Source organism: Balaenoptera musculus, chromosome 5 (assembly GCF_009873245.2).
Source record: "Balaenoptera musculus isolate JJ_BM4_2016_0621 chromosome 5, mBalMus1.pri.v3, whole genome shotgun sequence".
Lineage (NCBI taxonomy): Eukaryota > Metazoa > Chordata > Mammalia > Artiodactyla > Balaenopteridae > Balaenoptera > Balaenoptera musculus.
In genome coordinates this window covers 109,088,387-109,109,654 of record NC_045789.1, presented here as the reverse complement: position 1 = coordinate 109,109,654, position 21,268 = coordinate 109,088,387, and positions in this window count along the sequence as shown.

Sequence of the window (21,268 nt, the reverse complement as noted above, 5' to 3'; positions counted from 1 at the left end):
CAGCTTCTGATTTAGAATCCCATTTTCTAATTATTCAGCTATCCTTTCTCCAAGTAAAGTTTAGATCAAGGGCATTCAATACCCAACTCCCTTGTTCTAAAATGGCCCTCTTAATTACCAGTGCTCATTAACTTTATGTGTCATTACTGGAGCAGGAGGTGGGGAGAGAAGTGGGAAATGTAAAGGAAACAGGAAGTAATAAATTAATTTCTAACCAAGGTCAGCTGTTCCCCAGAGCACAAAGCAATGGATGGTGGATTGCTCCAGGGGCTTATACTGGCAAAAAAAGTTATTCTGACAAAGTTCTTGGGAAGTGGACAGAAAATTCTGTCAAAGATACAAAATATTCACCAGCTAAAAAATACGGTGAAAAAAGATTTCAGTTTAAATGTTTCTCTACAAGTTCTTTCTTCTCTATGTCTATTCTTTACTGAATAAGTTGAATCTAAAGCAGCCTATGGGTAAATAGAATGAGATGGTCTTAATAAGAAGGAATCAGAAAGAGAGAGACAGAGACAGAGAGAGATCTCCAAGCATTCTTTCACCTTGCCAGGCAGTTGGGACAAGCATTTTATTTTTTATAGTCTCCTTCAAGCAGCCTTCAACCTTTTTGGAGAGTCAGGTATTACTAAATCAGTAAATCAGTAATTCATCATTCATCAGTTGAAAAGTAAATAAAACAAGCCTGTTTGACACAGCTAATAATAGTTTGGCATATGAGATCTATAGATACTCAAGACTTAAGATTTTTCTATGTAATCAGATGCTACAGACTTCACAGATTTTGTGGAAAAGGACAAAAAAACACTTTCAAAAACTAAAGTTTATAAGAATCAACACAAAACACCTTAAACAAGTGATCAAACTTAATGTCAAACTGCCATTAAGAGCCTCCTGATGTGATGCCAAGCAAGACATTCTCACCTATGTAATATTCTTACCAAAACGTTTCACCTGGATCTATTAGCAGGTCAAGTCCAAAATGTTGGCCTAGACTCTCACAATGTCATTGCCATGAAAGAAAAAAATAAATTCAAGGTGGGGATGGGGGACTGTTCTAGATTAAAGCTGACTGGAGAGACAGGACTACTAAATGTAATGAGTGATATTTGAGAGGATCCCAGATTTTTTAGAAGAGTTATAAAGTATATTTTCAGTTGGGTAAACTTGAATATGGACTATATATTTGATAGTATTATTATAACAATATTTTATTACTTGCGTGCGATAATGGTGTTTTGGTTACATAGGAGAATGTCTTTGTTCTTAGGGGAGGTGTACTGATGTATTTAGGGGTGAAATGTCATGATATTTGCAACTTACTTTAAAGTGGTCAGGAAATAAATGTTCATATATAAAAAAGAAATGTTTATATATGTATATATGCATGCTTATATACACATACATAGAATATATATATATATAGAAATGTTTGTGTGTATATATATATAGACAGAGAGAATATGACAAATGTGAATAACTGGTGAGTTTAGGTAAAGTACTGTTCTTTCATGTTTTCTATAGGTTCGATTTTTCTTTTTCCAGAAAAAAATAAAAAATAAACTCAAAATGGAGGTGATTATTCATCCGTGGAAGTGCTCGACCCACCAAAGAAGGTGTGAGTGGTTTTTATACACTGGGCATTTTGCACCACATTTTCCCCACTATATGTCCTTGAGTCACAGGCAGAAAGGACAAAAAGAAAGAAAAATCCTCAGGCTGGAGCTCTTTTCAAAGAATTAATGTTCAAAGTGATGTCAGTCTTTTAATTTTCACTCTTTGGTCAAAGAGTGAAATATATTTTAAAACAACTTTTTAATCAATATGAAATTCTACCTATCAGATACACTCTTATAATTTCTTTTTATTTTAAATAAATTAACAACGTTTGACCTTCAATTGCTTCCTCTAGGGACTAGGCAAGGAGATTTTAGCAATACATGGTTTATAATCAAAAGCAACTTATAATCTGGCTTTGGAAATTTAAATTTTAAACCATGGAATAAATATCCAAGACTAGTACTATATTTAAATACATTTTCTAATTTATGGTGCCGCAAAAAAAAAAAATAACTGGATTTGGTTGAACATATGAACTTGACATTTTAATAGATCAAAAACAGTTAAGTAGAGGCAATTTTGTATGGTTCAACTATACATTTTCTATTTACCATACAGACCCAATTATAATATGAGGTGCTTTTATTTGTTAAAAAAATTATTCTTCTGAAAAGAAAGCATTTATTGAAATCCCTGAAAATTCTCTCAATTTATAGGGAGCTCTTTAATTACTTTATTTTGAACAACGAAATGTTTTGAGAGAAAAACATATTCACATGAGCTGACCTCAACCAATGCCTACTTTGGGTGTTTTTCGTAGTTACCTGGTAGAATCAGTATTTTTTTTTTAATAAAAAAAATGTTAACACAGATCTAGTAATTATTCCAAAGGGTTGATCCCACAATTGTAAATGTTCAATTTCATTTTGTTTCATTTTATTTCATTTTTATTTAATTGTGGTGAAATATAGATAACATAAAATTTAACATCTTAACCATTTTAAGCGTACAGTTCAGTGGCATTAAGCACATTCACATTGCCGTGCAACCATCACCACCATCCATCTCCAGAACAATTTTTGTCTTGTAAAACTGAAACCCTGGGACTTCCCTGGTGGCGCAGTGGTTAAGAATCCGCCTGCCAAGGCAGGGGACGTGGGTTCGAGCCCTGGTCTGGGAAGATCCCACATGCCGCGGAGCAACTAACCCCGTGCGCCACAACTACTAAACCTGTGCTCTAGAGCCTGCGAGCCATGACTACTGAGCCCACGTGCCACAACTACTGAAACCCACGTGCCTAGAGCCCATGCTCCGCAACAAGAGAAGCCACGGCAGAGAGAAGCCTGTGCACTGCAACGAAGAGTAGCCCCTGCTAGCCGCAACTAGAGATAGCCTGTGCACAGCAACAAAGACCCAATACAGCCAAAAATAAATATTAATCAATCAATTAATTAATTAATTTAAAAAACCCTGAAACCCTGTAATCATTTAAACCATAACTTCTCATTCCCCCCTTTCTGCATCCCCTGGCAACCACCGTTCTTGCTGTCTCTATGAATTTGACTATTCTAAGTATCTCATGTTAAGTGGAATCATACAGTATTTGTCCTTTTGTGACTGGTCTATTTCACTTAGCATAATGTCCTCAAGGTTCATTCATTATAGCATATGTTAGAATTTCCTTCCTTTTTAAGACACAATAATATTCCAGTGTATGTATATACCACATTTGTTTATCCATTTATCCATCAGTGGATATTTGGGTTGCTTCTACCTTTTGGCTATTGTGAATAATACCGCTATGAACATGGGTTGTACAAATTTCTCTTTGTGATCCTGCTTTCAGTGCTTTTGTGTATATACCCAGGAATGGGATTGCTAAATCATACGGTAATTTTATCTTTAACTTTTTGAGGAACTGCCATGCTGTTTTCCACATCATCTGTACCATTCTGTATTCCTACCAGCAGTGCACAAGGGCTCCAGTTTCTCCACATTTTCCCCAACATTTATTATTTTATGGCTTGTTTTTGTTTTTTGACAGCAGCCATTCTAATGAGTGTAAGGTGGTTGATTTTATTTTGAACAAGATTTTTAAAACATACTTTAAATGATTACAAGATCACAAATATATATCTTTGAAAAGACTAGGGGAAAAAACTATATTAAATAAACAGGTACCCATAGCTTATAATAAAATTTACAATGACAGAATCAGTCTTGAATTTTACAATTGACAGAAGATGATATGCTCTGAAAACTGTATTTGAGGAATTAAAAGACGGCTCTATGAAGAAAACAACACTAATGTCAAAGTTGCCCATGAAGAATCTGAATAAAGTTGTTTCACGAAATGTGTAAGTGAAAAAAGCAACATTTCTAAATTAATATTTTATGCATTTGGTTTTAAATATGTATGTGTATCTAAATTAATAAATTATAAGTAGGCAAACTATCTGTTTTAATTATATCCCCAAAGTTTATATATTCAAGTTGGCAAAAAAAATGGCTTAAAAGTTTATATATTCAGGGACTTCCCTGGTGGCGCAGTGGTTAAGACTTTGCACTCCCAATGCAGGGGGCCCGGGTTCGATACCTGGTCAGGGAACTAGATCCCACATGCATGCCACAACTAAGAGTTCACATGCCACAACTAAGGAGCTTGCACACCGCAACTGAGGAGCCCAAGTGCCACAACGAAGGAGCCACCTGCCGCCGCTAAGACCCAGCACAACCAAATAAATAAATAAATATTTTTTAAAAGTTTATATATTCAAAACAGCCCAAAATATGACATCAACATATTGGGGGCCACCTTCTACTCAAGTGTGTACAGTATATGATGTTTAATAGTTCTTGAAGCACTTGTGACTGTCCTTCTCTTCGCAGAAAGAAACTGGCAACCTGGGCACATCCTCTGAGCAGAGATCAGAGACAATGTTTGATAAAGGTGAATTTGAAAATGACCAACTAAATTTTTAATGGAAAATAATATGAAGAGATCCTGTGTTAGGCCCCAGGAGTCAGGCTATGAGAGTATCACAAAATAATTCTTTTTAGGGGTACAGAATGTCATTATTCTGACTACCCAATATAAAGAGTGGTGGCAGTCCTGTACAGAAATAAGGGCAAGCTTGTGGTAGACCACATCACAAGCCCCTGGCACAACTAGGCTGGACTGGGCACAAGAGGAGATCAGTTAAACAGATGTGGTTCCTTCTTCTCCAAGAGCTTATTCACCTCTGAAACGGGTGCAGACAGGGGTTTCGGAGTTTGCTGCTCTCTAAAACAAAACAACACCCACACACACAACAATGAAAGAAGTAAGAATGTATATGTTTAATTCAACAAACAAGTACTGAGTGTGTACTATATACCAAGGCTTATGTCGATTCAAGGAATATAAAGCTAAGCAGGACAAGTCACAGACAGATCATGATGAAGATGATGACAGCAATTTCACTGAGCACTGACTACGTGCCAGGCCCGTCCTGAGCAGTTTATGTGAATCAATCCAAGTAATCCTCGCAGCAGTCCTTACCATGGCCTATGAAGCCCTGCACGATGTGGCCCAAGGCTCCATCCAACTCATTTCCTAGCACTCCTCCCATTGGCCTTTCCTCTCCAGCCGCATTGCTCTTGGATTCCCTGACCAGATCAAGGACATTCCAACCTCAGGGCCTTAGCACCTCCTGGTCCCTCTGCCTGGTGTGCCCTTTCCCAAGACATCTGCAAAGCTCCATCCTTACTTTCTTCAGGTCTCTCCTCAAATGTCACTATATCAGAGAAAGCAAAAAGAAGCATTTCACCACCCTGGTGAGTGGCTAAATATTCTGGATTCCAAGTAAGACTAATTAATGCCCCGCCCAACCCTTTATTCAGACCCAAAGTCATCCAAAATTAGGTGTTTCCACTAAATTTTAATTTTTTCCTAAACCATCATTTACTTATCATTTAGCTAAGACCCCGATCAAAATAGATTAGTAACTAAATTTGTTATGTCATTGCCTGTGTTCCTGGCTGTTCCAAGGTGGCAGGGGCTCCATGGGGGTAAGGAAGTCCCTTGATACTCACTGAGAATTTCAGTGACACCAACAGCTGATGGATGGCAAAGCTATGAAAAATGGATTCCTAGAGAAGCCTCTACATTTTTATTATAAAACTCTATCTTGGGCTTCCCTGGTGGCACAGTGCTTAAGAATCTGCCTGGCAATGCAGGGGACACGGGTTCGAGCTCTGGTCCAGGAAGATCCCACATGCCGTGGAGCAACTAAGCCCATGCACCACAACTACTGAGCCTGCGCTCTAGAGCCCGCAAGCCACAACTACTGAGCCCGTGTGCCACAACTACAGAAGCCCACGTGCCTAGAGCCCGTGCTCTGCAACAAGAGAAGCCACCACAATGAGAAGCCCGCACACCACGATGAAGAGTAGCCCCCGCTCGCCACAACTAGAGAGAGCCCACGTGCAGCAGACCCAACACAGACAAAAATAAATAAACAAGATTAATTTTTTTAAAAAACTTTATCTTTAGTCGACTGAACAGTTGCTCAAAAAAGTTACCATTTCTTTTTTTTTTTCTCTTGTAAGAAGAAAAGAAGAATAAAAAAACAAGAGAACAAAAACATGTCCTGAGTCTCTGTCACACAGAGAAGTAGTGGAAAGTCACACTATTTTTTGGAAGCAAAACAAGGGGCATGGAGGGCCTGGGTGAATACCATGTTGGGGTGGGGATGGGAATGGGGGGTTGAAAGAAAGTTGGGTGTCCTGCAGCCAAGATAGAGTCTTGACTTTCTTTTTCCCAACAAAGAAAGAAGTAGCAGTCACTTTGACCTTGTGGGGGACATTTCAAAGATCACAAGTAAAAAATTTAGAGTACAGGAATGTGGAACCATAGAAGAAAATCAAAGAAGAGCACGCGATTCTCAGTGGCTTGCTAGAGAAAAGATAAAGGAAGCAAGGAGACAAAATGAGCTACACCAGAGAGTACGGAAAAAAAATAACGCTTTTATAAGTCTATCAAAGGGAATAAAGCCACCAAAGGGAAGTGTAACACTAAATAAAGGAGGAAGAGATGAGATGAAAACCCAAACTGTTAAAATACTTAACAGACCACACTGCAAACTGAAAGCTCTTGTGCTCATTAGAATTGTCTAACACAGTATAGTTTTCTCTAATTATTGAGATCTCAAGGTTGACCATCAGGGAATTGAATTTAGAAATGTGTTTAAACTTCGTTCATTCACCATCTCCCTTCACCAAAGGCTAGTTTGGAGCTGAGCTAGCTTCAGGTCGGAGGCATTGGGTATGTGAGTCTGGAAGGCACAGCCAAAGGTAGGCAGCTTTGCTCCAGTTCCTTCCAGAGGCTACCTCCCCCCAGCTCACCTCTGATCTCCACCTTCTCCCCACTTCCCTCCACACACATCCCCAGACAGGATTTCATATCTATTACTGAGTGCCTGCTAAGTGCAGGGCACTGTGCTAGGTCTTAAATCCCCAAGAGTGAACAAAGCAAACAACTTCCCTGCCTAACATGGAATCACATGGAAACAGAGACATTAATGAGATGATCATGCAAAGGTTATATTATAAACCGTGATAAATGTTAAAGGAGCACTGTGAGCATGTACCAGGTGGGGCTCAATCCAGCCTGGTGGCTCAGCAGACGCTTCCCTGAGGAATTAAGGTCTGTGTTTAGAACTAAAGGATTAGTGGTATGGGCTGGATTTTGGGGGTGGAGGTGGGACTTGGAAAGAGTATTCCAGCCAGAGGAAACAGCCAGTGCAAAGGCCCTGAGGCCAGGTGGAACGTCGTTCAGCTGAGGACTACAAGAAGGCCAGAGTGCGGACAGCAGGAAAGAAACTGCCACAACACGGGGCCAGAGAGGTGAACTGAGGCCCAACAAAGCAGGGGTTTGTAGGCTATTTTAAGGAATTGTGTCTACTCCAAGAATGGTCAGGACAGGTTTTTAGGGGGTGGAGGGGCTTGACATGCTAGATATTTTTATTTATTCTGTTAAGTGGAGCCAGGACCAGGTGGGACTCAATGCAAAATAAAAATGCAGGACATTTTGGCCAGGACAGGTTTTTAGCGGGTGGAGGTGCTTGACATGCTAGATATTTTTATTTATTCTGTTAAGTGGAGCCAGGACCAGGTGGGACTCAATGCAAAATAAAAATGCAGGACATTTTGGCCAGGACAGGTTTTTAGCGGGTGGAGGTGCTTGACATGCTAGATATTTTTATTTATTCTGTTAAGTGGAGCCAGGACCAGGTGGGACTCAATGCAAAATAAAAATGCAGGACATTTTGGCCAGGACAGGTTTTTAGCGGGTGGAGGTGCTTGACATGCTAGATATTTTTATTTATTCTGTTAAGTGCGGCCAGGACCAGGTGGGACTCAATGCAAAATAAAAATGCAGGGCTCCTTGTTAAAAATTAAGAACATCAAGGCTGGGACAGCAGAGCATTAAACCAAGCCTGGGGCCCTCCTAAGGCGGCCCGAGGTGGCGCAGGCCCTGAGTTCCTGCGATCATTTTAGTCACGGGTGAGTCAGGATGGCTCCCTGACAGGTCTCAGCCTCTGCGTTAGTCGAGCCATCTCTGAGCAACATGACAAAGCAAGGTGGTCCCCTCACCGTGCACTTTAAAATGCCAAGCACGGTTTCTGGTCTTCAGGTTCTTTAAACTAACCAGTAAAAAGAAAGAGAAGTTTTTACTGAGGGAAACAGAAATGAGAAGAGCAATCAAGCAGAAGGAGAGACCTGGATGTGAAGTTTTTAAAACTCATACAAAGCATCAATCTCTCTCCAGAGCTTAGAGCTTCTATCTCCAGGCCAGAGTCTAGGAGTAGGCAAGGGAGGCTCCCAGGGGCAAAATTGAAGGAGGCACTTATTCTCAAGGTTGTGCAAGTGCACGGTGGGCCCCTGGGACTGGTGTCTCCTTCAAGCTTGCGCCCTCAGTGTCTGGCTGGCCTCATCTTACTCCAGGCTCTGGTCAGGGCCATTCAGCAGCACGTGCTAATCTGAAGACTCTTCGTAAGGCCAGTGGGCAGCAAGAGACCCTAGGCCAGGGCTGGACAAAGGCCTGAAGATTAGGAAAACAGGCTATCCTGGGTGGGGAACACCTTCTGGAATTCAGTGACATGAGGAGGCCCTTTGGAGCTGTCCTGTTGCCAACTTTGGACAAGTAAGCTTGAGCAGGTGAAGAACTGGGGATCCCACAGGTAGCTCTGTTGTGTTGCACTCTGCACACTGCAGTGACCTGTGTAGGCGCTGGTCAGTCAGACACAGTTCGGCTGACTTACTTGTCTAGGAATTCAGACAGTCAATTGCTGATATGAAAACAGCTCCACCTGTGTTAGCTCAGCTTTGTTTCAACAACACTGTATTCATTTCAAAATCTCAACAACACACAGGCTCCCACTATTTTGTGTGAAGAGAAATGACATGGTAATTCTGTTGATCCTATCTCCCTTTCTTTTTTTACTTCCCTGCCATCTCACCACACTCATATTCTCCTACCTCCCTCTTACTTCTTCTCCCCATCCCCTAACGTAGCTTCTACGTGCCCCAGTGACCATTACAAAACATTGAAAGGGGTTTCATTTGTGGCCAAGTAAAAGCCCTCTGCAGGTCCCATCAGAGACCTGGCTGGGCACACAGGCAACAGTTTCCCAAAGTGCAAACTATCTTCATAAAGTAGTTTGACCCTGGAACCTTGTCTGATTTCGGCTTTCTTCTGTCTACTGCTTTGTCTGGATTTTTGTTCCCCTTTTGCCTTGAAAAGTGCAATTATTTCGCAGTGATTGATTTTCCTGGTAGAGGATGGAAAGGCCGTTATTAATTTGTCCTTGCGTTAATATACTTCATTTCCTTTCATCTTTATTACCCATCTATATCTTCCTCAGAGGTCTTGTTTACATAAAACAGGACTCTTGGATGCAGAAAGTGCTTAATGAGTCTCAGCATAACCACTACAGAGCAAACATGGTACACTCACCCTTTATAATTATGAATCACTTGACAGTATTAAAAAACGTCTTCAGCAAATGGTGCCAGGCAGCTTCTTTCTAGATCCTTTTTATTACTATAAAAATCAGCCATAAACTAAATTATGAGCTTGGTCTATGACATTCTGGCATTAAGCTCTAATAGTAAGGGCATATATCTTGAACTGTGCTTAGATTACAGGCTTGAATAATTTGGTTCTTCTTACTCTTACAAGTCCCTCCCTCCTTCCCTTCCTTCCTTCCTTCTTGTTTTAACCATTTGTACACAGAGCACTATGCACAGGGAAATAAGACTTCAGGGGCATCAGCCCCCTCAAGCTTACTCACACCTTAGGATCTCACCAAAGGATCTCTGCTTCAGCAAGACTGGTATGAAAGCCTAAGTTGCTGAACAGTGGATTTCCCTCTAAATGAGACTGTATCATGAACAAAGAGCTGGGAGCAAGTAGTTCGGTTTTAACAACTAGTAATTGAGCACCTACTATGCATCTGATATTGTTTTAAGTGTTGATGGAAACCAGATGTGGGAGCAATTAATCCTGTCCTGGTGTGATGAGAAAGCCTATGGAGTTCAGGAGATATTTGATCTGGGCTTTGAAGGATGACTAGGAGTTTGCTAGATCGATAAGGAGGAAGGACATGTCAGACAGAAGGTCCAAGATGATAAAGACATGGAAATGTGAAAACACACCAGGGTTTGGGGAAAGCTTCTACAGCCTGTTATGGTTGGTTTATAGGGATTCTAGACAGGCATGACTGGATTGGAAGACAAAACTGGGAGTGAGGGATAGATGGCTTGTGAAGGGACACACAGTTCATTGGGAAATTCAAAGATGAATAATGGGGACATTTCATTCATTCACACAGACATTTTTTGAATGCCTTCTACATAAATGGCATGGAACTAGGTGCTAGAGTGGAATAGAAAATGTGTTCCTTGCTCTTCAGGGGTTCACAGTCTACCTGAGAATATAGAAGTACATAAATAACTATGGCTCAAGGCAAAATGAGAATAAGGGAGTGATAGAAGATGTAAAAAGAAAGCTAATGAGTGGGAGCAATGAATGCCATTTGGGAAGGCTCCAAGAAGGGTTGACTGGTGAGAAATATGTGTCTGGGGATAAAAAGAATGATATAAAACAAGGGCAAGAACATTCCAGGCAAAAGGAATGACCTGAAAAAGTAAACAGTATTTGAGAGATCAGTTTGTGTTTAGGAAAATGTAGAATATAGAGGCTGGCTTTGAGGAAGAACACGGTGCTAGAAAGATGGGCTAGGATGACTTGAGGGGAGGCCTTGAATGCCTTAACAAGAAGTCTAGGCTTTATCCAGTAGAAAATGGAGATCAATAAATGGTTACTTAACAGTGATATTATGTCAAAAGCACAGTCTAGGCAAATATGTTTCATCTTGAGAAAATACTATTTTAATTTAGTAATGGCTGCCAAGAATATTGTCTTGAGAAGGATTCTGGGCTCTGTGAGGAAGAAATGGATTCATTTATCCATTCCATTATAGAACCAGCCTAAAGAGTACTCCTTCTATTTGAAAGGTAGAGAATCTCTGGGAAAACAATGGTTTGTCTTTGGGCATATCTCCTGTTTATTCACCTCAATAAGATCTCAGGAATAGTGGAGCAACATTCAGCAGAGACTTTTATAAGAAAGCAATCCTACCCTAATCAACTCAACAGCAGACCTGAGACATCATTAGTTAATAAGACTGGCCTAGTCCTTTGAAGTTCAAAAGTACCATAAACACACTACAAATTGTTATTAGGAACCAATGGCGATACATCTTTCCAGCACCCAACATAAAAGACCGACTAGCAGGTGTGAAGGTTCTGCAGACAGCACTCCCGCCTTCTTGTTCACTACACGTTCTCACGGCATTGCTTCAGCTGCTGTCCAGAACAGCTCTGCTTTTCCTGAGTATCAAGACACAGGGAATAAGCAGGGTCAGCTGGCTGTAGAAAACACTGGCATTACTTGCCAAAGACAAAGAGAAAAACAGTGCAGATCGGCTGAGAAACCTCAGAAGAAGATGATAATTGGACAGAGCAGCAGAATCTTTGAGGTGGGGAATTGGACTGACTGTATTCTAACGTCTACGTAAGGGGGCCTTCATCAGTTATCCACAGGACACTCCCTTCCCCAAAGGAGTTCTGTGAATGAAATTTGAGGGAAGGAATTTTTAATTTTGGATGGAAAATAATTTGCATCTTTATTGTCAATGACCTGCAACTGATATTTAGCATTTCCTTTAATTATGAATGTAATCAACAAACCATTGGCAGTACCTGCGATTTTTTTCCACTAATAGAAACCATAGTTATTTTCATGTCTTTATTACAGTAGTTGTGGATATCTTGAAATATTGTTTATGGTCATCACTACTTTGAATTATGGTAGTTATTAGACTCAGTGCTAGATATTGCTAAGAGCTAATAAAGAAGTATATATATTAGTGTATCACAATGTAGTTTTAAATATATATATATTCTATTTTTTAGAGCAGTTTTAGGTTCACAGAAAAACTGAACAGAAGTTACAGAGTTCCCATATACTCCTGTCCCCACAAATACACACAGATCAACATCCCCTACCAATGTATTTGTCACAATTGGTGAGCAAACACTGACACATCATTATCACCCGAAGTCCTAGTTCTGCATTCTATTTTGACAAATGTATAATGACGTGTCCACCATTACAATACCATACACAGTGGTTTCACTGCCCTAAAAATACCCTGTGTTCCACCTATTCATCCCTTCTTCCCTGCAAACAAATTCGTGGTTTTAAAAAATACTTTGATAACTATTTTATTGTAATTGTTTTCTTTTTTTAATCCTATGTATTTCATGTTTTTAAAAATTCTGAGAAGGGGTCACTGGCTTCATTGGACTCCCAAAGAGTCTAAGGCAGAAGTAAGTTAAAGAACTTCTCCCTGTTCTCACATCCTCAGGGGTGGGGTCTCCTCTTTCTTTCTCCTCCAGCAGGCAGGCTTCCTTCCTCCATCTTGCCCTCTGTAGACCTCCCATGCCTCTCTTTTCACGTAAAGCAATTTGACTTTGTTCCAGTCTCTCTGTCTAAACTTGCATACTTAATACTTTATACTGAGATTGAGGAACTTGTTAGTGATTAGAAAATAAAAGATCCTTTGGTTACAAACATCCACCCTCCTTAAAAGCAGTGGGGATTATACATAACAATTTTTTCTTGTCATATGTTCAAATTAAAAACTAGAGATTTATTATATGTCCAGATCAGGAGCCAGACCATTTTACATTTCACCAAATTCCATAAAAAGTAATGTGGGGAAACTGCAGTTACATGGCACCATCTTTTTAATTGCTTTCCAGGGATATTTTTGCACCCTTTGTAGAGGGCACCTGGGAGCTGGTGCCTTGCCCATCCCTTAATTCACTTCTGTCTCCATCTGGTACACCCCTTTCCCATCCTACTGGCCTTGTCCATCTGTCTCTTACACCATCTCTTCTGGGAGGTGTTTTTCCCCTAACCCTCCAGGCACCATCTCCCCTGTATGGACCCAACACTTATTGTATCATATTATAATTGTTTGTTTAGTAATAACAGTTAAGACTTATTAAGTATCTACCATGAGCCAGGCACTTTTCCCCACCATCTCAACAGTGGTTCATTAAATGTTTAGCCTGTGCTGCATTAGAGTGGGACTTTACAAACATGACATTCACAACCCTACTGATATTGCCTTTGTCCCTAGTTCACAGATGAGGAATTTGTGACCCAGAAAAGTTACATAATATTTCAAAGGTAAAACAAACTTGCTCAGCTTGACTTTAAACTCTGCATCTACATCTAAAATTTGAACACTGAGTATTTTATGACATTAAGAAAGTATTGTTAACTGTTCTTTTAGATGTGATAATAGTATTATGATTAAATTATTTTTAAAAGTTCTTATCTTTTAGAGATACATTCAGAAATATTTTCTGGTAAAAAGATCAAATAAAGTCAAGTCAATAAGTCATATATATCAGGCCCAAGGTATTCCCTCAGTGTACTTCCCCAGGATCACTGTAGTTTAAAAAGAACCAAACCTGGTGGCCAGAGCAGGGTCTTTCCCTAACAAGCTTTGTAACCTTGGGTGAGTCACTTCACCCCTTCCTTTTATAGATGAAGGAGTGGGGCACGATGCTTTCTAATGCTCTGTTCAGCAGGGTGATTCTCAGACAAGATGATAATTATTTACTTCTGTCTTTCAGAACAGTCCCATAGTTAATGGTGGTTCTTTAATGAGTACAGACTGTAACAGATAGGATCCAATCTGTCTGCGTTTAGACATAATCTTAATCAGGAAAATATTCTCTTATTATTAACCCTTTCTTAAAATTAAATATTACATAGATGCCTAATTTATAAAACCTTTAATGAGAGTTGCTCTGGTTTACATGAGAGCTGAGAATCCCCCCAATGGCACCCTATGCAAACTCACTTGTCTGTACTGTTCAGAAACTGTTTTAATGATTTATATCTATTTATTAATGCATTTAATTCTCATATCCATATAAGATGGATACCATTGGAAGGTAAGAACTCTGAGGTACAGATAGGTTAAGAAACTTGGCCAGTGTCATAAATATAGGAAGTGCCTGAGCTGGGATTCAAGGCAGCCCAGTCCTAAATCTGTACTCTTAGCTGCTATACTATGTCCCTCTCAATGTGGCTACACGTTTATCTTCCATTAAACTGTAGGCTCCTTAGGAAAGAGCAGGGGTAAGTGACTTTGTATTCCTAGTGCCCAGCCTTGTGCCTAGTCAAGAATAGGTGTTCGGTAAACATGTGTAGAATGAATGAAATGTATTGGACACTTTTCAGAAGCTAAATCAAAGCCCATTAAATTTTATGGATATGAATGGATGGGAGCGATCAAGCTAAGTCCTTTATTTTGAAGATGAAAAAGCTAAAGACCTGAAAAGTTAAGTGATTTGCCCAAGACCAGTTAGTTAGTAGCAGAACCAGAACTAAAGCCTAGGTCTCTTGGCTAGTAAATCACTAAAAGAATCAAAATCATAAAGGGATTGGATTAACAAATGCTTATATCTTTTTCTTTTTTAAAGCTGTTCTTTTTCTAGTCATGGGATGTTGATGATTAGGGGAGTGAGAAAACTTTGTCCTGGTCACAGTAGAGCTGGAGGGGACCCTAGAGGTGGCTTTAGGGGAGGTTCTTTTGCATCCAAAATACCCTTACTTGGCAACAGTTGGCAAGCCACAAAGTGTCTACTAGCCAACATGATCACTAACAATATTGCCTGATTCCCCCAAGTTATCTTTTTCTTTCATAGAGCTTGAGCTAGGAGACTACAAACTATAGCCTCAGCCCCATTCCAGACCCCAAAACAAACAGCATATAATTAAAGACTCCCAATTCAATATTCAGATGGCTTAAGTCAATATGCATGTCTAGTCCTTTTCTAACCCGGTTCTAGAAACTAGACTTCTTTATTTTGAGACCAAACCCTCACATATAACCCAATTCTGATTGGACTCTTGTTCTTCCCTTATTGGGCCTAAGATACAGTCTGGATAATCGGCTTACTGCGAAATGCAGGACTAGAAAACACCTGGCCCACAGGCTGCCACTCTACCCCCGCCTCCACTTCAGCAGACATCACTAATTGATCACAGCATCCTTTCCTGCCAAGCCGGGAGGCGGCTTCAGGATCTTTCTCTAGGAAGCCACTGCACTCAAGAGGAAACCTATTTGCCACAGGCTTTATTCCTTTAAGGATCTGTCGTTTGCTTCATTTTGGTTTTTCTCTCTTGAAGGAACGGGGGTTCTATCAGCTCCATGGGTCTTGCTGCCTGTCAGATGACCTTTCTGCTGCTGAGCAGTGCCTGCATGGCGGAGATCCATCTCTACAGAAGACACAGACTGTCCTCCCTTCCCTGAAGGAGTGGTTTAGTAGAGGTCATCTGGGGTCAAAGCCAGAGGAGAACATATACCTCACTCAGAGTTCAATGAAAGTTAGAGGTGTGTACACAGTAGAGGAAGAATAAAAAGAAAAAAGCATTAACTTATTAAAGCCAGAGAAAGGAACTGAGGAAAACCCTAAGCAGAAATTGGAGGGCAGCACACAGAGAAAGGGAACTGGAAAGCAGAGGAGACAAAACTATGATGTAACAGATCAAGTAAGTGGATGGGTGGTGAGTGGGAGAGAATTATATAATCCATCACATTTCTCTTATTATTGCCAGGAAGTTCAGAGTCAAATTTACTATCTGGTAACAGTTACAATAACAGCTCTCATAACTAGACTATTTGCTCTCACCTCTCTTTAGAGGCTTAAATTTTTTGTTTTGTTTGAAAAATATGAGGTATGTCTAAATATACACACATTATCTATGTATTAATTTCTGCATTTTCATTTACAATAAGAAAGGATCAGTCCCATTTGAACACCCTAGCTGAAAATCCACAGGACCTCAGAGATCCATCTGGAAGGAGAAATTTTAAAAGTAGCAAGAAATGAAAGGTTAAAAATCTTCTGTTGATCCTCCTGTCTCAATGAAGCTCAACAAGTCTCTACTGGGTTTTAAGTATGTGTTGAGCTCTGAATTGGATGCTGGCAAGGACACAAAACTGAAAGGTGACCCATGCCCTTTAGGAGATTATCATCTTCTTGGGGATACTGACTATACAGAAATGTGATAGTTTACAAAAAAACACCTGACTCATAATGGATAGGCAGTGTGAGTGAGAGGCAAACCTCTGTTGTCTTAAACCGTTGCGATGTAGCGGTTGCCTGTCGCGCAGCATACCCTAACCCAGTGATTCTCAGAGTGTGGGATCCAGACCAGAAGCATCAGCACCACCTATGCGGTTGTTAGAAATGCAGATTCTCAGGCCCCACTCTACACACATGGAATCAGAAACTCTGGAGCGGGGCCCAGGAATCTGTGTTTTAACAAGCACTCCAGGGGATTCTCCTGTGTTAAAGTTTGAGAACTCCAATGACAATATTCTTTGCCATGGATACCTCTACGTTTCCCCCCTCTTCTTCCTTGCACAGCACAGGACCAGGTCATGTAAGCCTACGTGCTCCTGGGGAACAGAATGAAACATGAGGCCACCTTGCTCAAGTTCTAAACTAATAGTTCCCTTCACAAAAGTTTAGACTCAAATATTTAAGCAAGAGGCCTTGTTTAAAATGGTATCAGCTCAAGTGAAGCTGGCCTATGCACCCTGAAAGAGGTGAATTCCAAGAACACAAGTGACCACAATTATTGATCATTTCCTATGTGTTAGTTGATCCACCGTCCCCCAACCCCTCCAGCTCCCCCCCAAAAAAACCTATAAAGAAGACAAAATTGTCATTCCCAAATTACAGAGGAAAACACAGAAGCTAAGAGCAGTCAAGTAACTTTCCTAAGACCCCACGGTTTGTGAATGGTAGAGTCAGATTTGAACCCAAATCTATCTGACCCCAGAGCCTGTGCCCTTCCTTCCTCACTCACCTTCATTAAAGGAATGAACTATTTTCTGAGAGTGCCTGAGAACACAAAGGCCCAATAGCAAGTCAACCCCATCATCATATTACCAACCCTGCCACCAATTTGTTGGGCATCACTTCATCATTATGTCTTTAGGGTTTTTTTGCTTGAAAAATGAGAGATTCTGCTACTTACCACCCACTTGCCTGTAAGCTGGAATAAACTGAGGTATGTAAAACTTTAGAGAACTAAGGATGAAAAGTGTTATAAATAGTATTTATTACAGGTAGCAATAAATCAGCTAAAGAACGTAATATGCAAGTTGGAACATAAACTGAAATTAAGCCTCATAAATATAAAAGCACCGAGGGCATGCGGTTCTTTGATTTCTAACAGTAAAATGCTTAACTTAAATTTTACATTAACAGGGCATCCAAATAGCCACCTCAGAAAGACATAATTTGAGAAGGTTGGGAAGGATAATCATCAGGAACATTTTTTAAATGGTGGCTAATCTGATGTATATCTTAAATGTTTTTCAGAAAAAATTATAGTAGTGAAATTTAATAGTTTACTGTATGCCAGGGACAGTTTCTAAGGTCTTTACATTATTGACTTATTTTACTCTTCACAGCAATCTTATGAAGTAAGTCATATTAACATCCTCCATTTTAGAAAAAGGAACCCTCCTACACTCTTAGCTGGAATGTAAATTGGCGCAGCCACTATGGAGAGCAGTATAGAGGTTCCTCAAAAAACTAAAAATAGAGCTACCGTATGATCCTGCAATCCCACTCCTGGGCATATACTCAGAGGAAACCATAATTTGAAAAGACACATGCACCCCAGTGTTCACAGCAGCACTATTTACAATAGCCAAGACATGGAAACAACATAAATGTCCATATACAGAGGAATAGATAAAGAAGATGTGGTACATATATACAACGGAATATTACTCATCCGTAAAAAGAATGAAATAATGCCATTTGCAGCAACATGGATGGACCTAGAGATTACCATATTAAGTGAAGTGAAAGACAAATATCGTATGATATCACTTATATGTGGAATCCAAAATAAAATGATACAAATGAACTTATAGACCCACAGACATAGAAAACAAACTTGTAGTTACCAAAGGGGAAAGGTGAGGGGGAGGGATAAATTAGAAGTTTAGGATTAACATATACACACTACCATATATGAGACAGATAACCAACAAGGACCTACCAGATAGCACAGGGAACTATACTCAGTATTTTGTAATAACCTATAAGGGAAAAGAATCTGAAAAAGATTCATATATATATATATATGTATATATATAACTGAATCACTTTGCTGTACACCTGAAATTAATACAACATTGTAAATCAACTACACTTCAATAAAAATAAATAAATAAATATGTAAAACGAGACAAAAAAATTTAGGCAATCTGGCTCCACAGTGTATGTCTTAACTGCAATGTTATATACTAGTACTTCTATGTTGATAAATTACTATTTTTAAAATCTCTTCTTCTTCTCCCATTAGCTCATTCCCTCTTCTCTTTTCATCATTATCTCTGGCTGGGCTCATTACTCAGAACTCCAGCAGTAGGTCAATGAATGTTGCAATAAACTACAACAGAACAAAACACCACCACAATGACCGCAGCCTTTGTATCCTTTTCAAATGAAGCCATCTCGACAAGAATGTTCTTTAAGCAGGTTCATGTCAAGGAACCTTAAAACAAGCAGTGAGCATTTTGCCCTGGCACACAGTACATCAAAAGGAACACTGGGTACATATATAGATAGCAATTCTTTGTACTCAGTGATAACCCTTGCTCTTCTCAACCTCACATGTTTCCTTCCTCTGGCAAGTCTCACTTAATTTCTCTTATCTAAAAACTCTGCCCCAAATTGATGCCTGCCAGATAACTTTCTCAATGCAATTCCATTTCAAAGTATTTTAGCGTTGGTCAAATTCTTAGAAGTCAACTAAGTTGATCCCATGAAGCCCTGAGAAGCAAGCAACTTGCCCAGCATAACTTAGTGGGTTAGTGCATAGCACGGCTCTGAACCCCAGATCTACCCCGCAGTCGGCCTTCGAAGGAACACCCCTGAATCAGGACAGGAAGTGGGAACATGGGCTCTGCTCTCCAACAGACCCTACCTACTGCCAGTCCCAGTTTCACCACTTACTAGAAGTGTGATCTTAAAAATTATTTACTCAGACATTACTATCAGAGAGAGATCAAAATATAGTTAGTTACAAAGGGTATATGACTATATACTTAGAAGGGCCAAAGAACTTCAGTAAAAAGCTATTTACATTCAAAGATAATCTTTTATCTCTCCTGTGCATGATAAACATGCAAAAAAATGATATTTCTGTATACCAGTAATAACCAATTACAATGTTTAATTAATTTCTTCTCAAATATTTACCAAAAATACAAAATACAGATTTAGCAAGTGATACACATTACTTATATTTTGAGAAATACTTTAATTGGTTTGGTAGAAGGAGAAATATTTCTGCTTCTAAATAGAAAAATTCAGATATATAAAGGATGCCTAATTCTTCACATACACAAAATCTATGTATCTTTAATGCAATCCCAATCAAAAGTCCAATAAGATTTTTACTAGTATTCTGCAAAATTAAAATAAAATTCATCTGTAAAAACAAATGGGTCAAACTATAATATTTTGAAAGAGATGAGCAAGGATAAAAGACTTTTTATCAGATAGTGAAATATAATATAAAGCAAAAATCCAAACAAGCAGTGTGTTAGTTCTAATACAAAACTAGACATACACACTAATGGATCTATATAGGAAGTTTGTTATGTATAAGAATGTAATACTTGATATGGAAATTTAAAATGCTTTTTATAAATGGTGTTGTACTATCTCATTAGAAATTGGGGGAGAGAAATAAACTTAAGTCTATATCTCACACAAAACCCAAGTGAGTTCCAAATGCTGTTAAGAATTAAAGAAAAAATAAAAACAAAAACTTGTACAAAAGAAGATCTAACAATCAAATATTAAGAGGAAGAATAACTTCATAAGTTTGAAAAAGATGAAATTTCCCTATACAAAGACAGCTTTCCTTTAAAAAAATTTCAATTATAAACATTAAAATAAAAAGGCATATGGACTAAGAAAAACAATTTCAGTGAAAATGGCAAATGATCGTTTTTATATCATCTTGACGATATAAAAAGACTGCTCAAATCAATTTTTGAATGATGTTGAAATAAACTAAAATAAATTATATAAAGAGGTCTCACACATAGACAAGAAAATAATAAAATGCTAATAAATAATTAGGCAAGGGACAAAACACAGACAATGCATACAAAAAGAAATATAATTAATAAACAAGCCAATGGAAAGAATATTAACATCGCTATTAATCAAAAAAATGCAAATTAAGGCAACAATGGGGCACCATTTTCCAACTGTAAAATTAACAAACATTGTGTTTCAGTAAAAATACTCAGTGTTGGTGAAATCATAATGAAATTGTACACTCATATTTTAGGTATCAAGGTAGAGGAACATAAGTACTTAAGCCACAAAAAAGGAATTCCTCTGTGTAAAAAAAAACAAACAAAAACAACAAACTTTTAAAAATAGAAAAGCTGTAAGCACAAAGGTGTTTACAGCAGTGTTATATTTTTTTATTAAAAAGTTCAACGATTATCTAAATGTCTCGGCATGTACTTCCTCCAGGAAGCTTTGCCTTCCTCCCTGCCCTGTCGCTCCCTCACCTTCAGGGTTCAGTCTCTAGTGTGTCCCTGTCACTGACATGTCCTTAGCCTTTGGCACAGGACCTGGCATGGCACATAGTAGGGGTTTAGGAATTATAGATTGAATGAGTGACTCAATGAATGAATCAAGTGAATCCATCTTAAACAGTAGCAGATGGCATTAGTATGGCTCTTGATGAAATATGAAGCCATTAATTTGTTAATTATGAAGATTATGCTGCAACTCGGAAAATGCTTCAGGATAGCAGCGCCAAGTGGGGGAAAAAACAGAATACATAATTGCACATATATTATGATTGTAACTAGATAATAGTTGTAGGCACACGGACGAACCCTGGAAGATATGTAAATTTCATAATGTTTTTTGTTGGAGTCATGGGATTATGGATATTTCAGTCTTTTTCTTTTTAAAAAAAGCATATTAATTTTTCTCTTTTTACAACTATAAA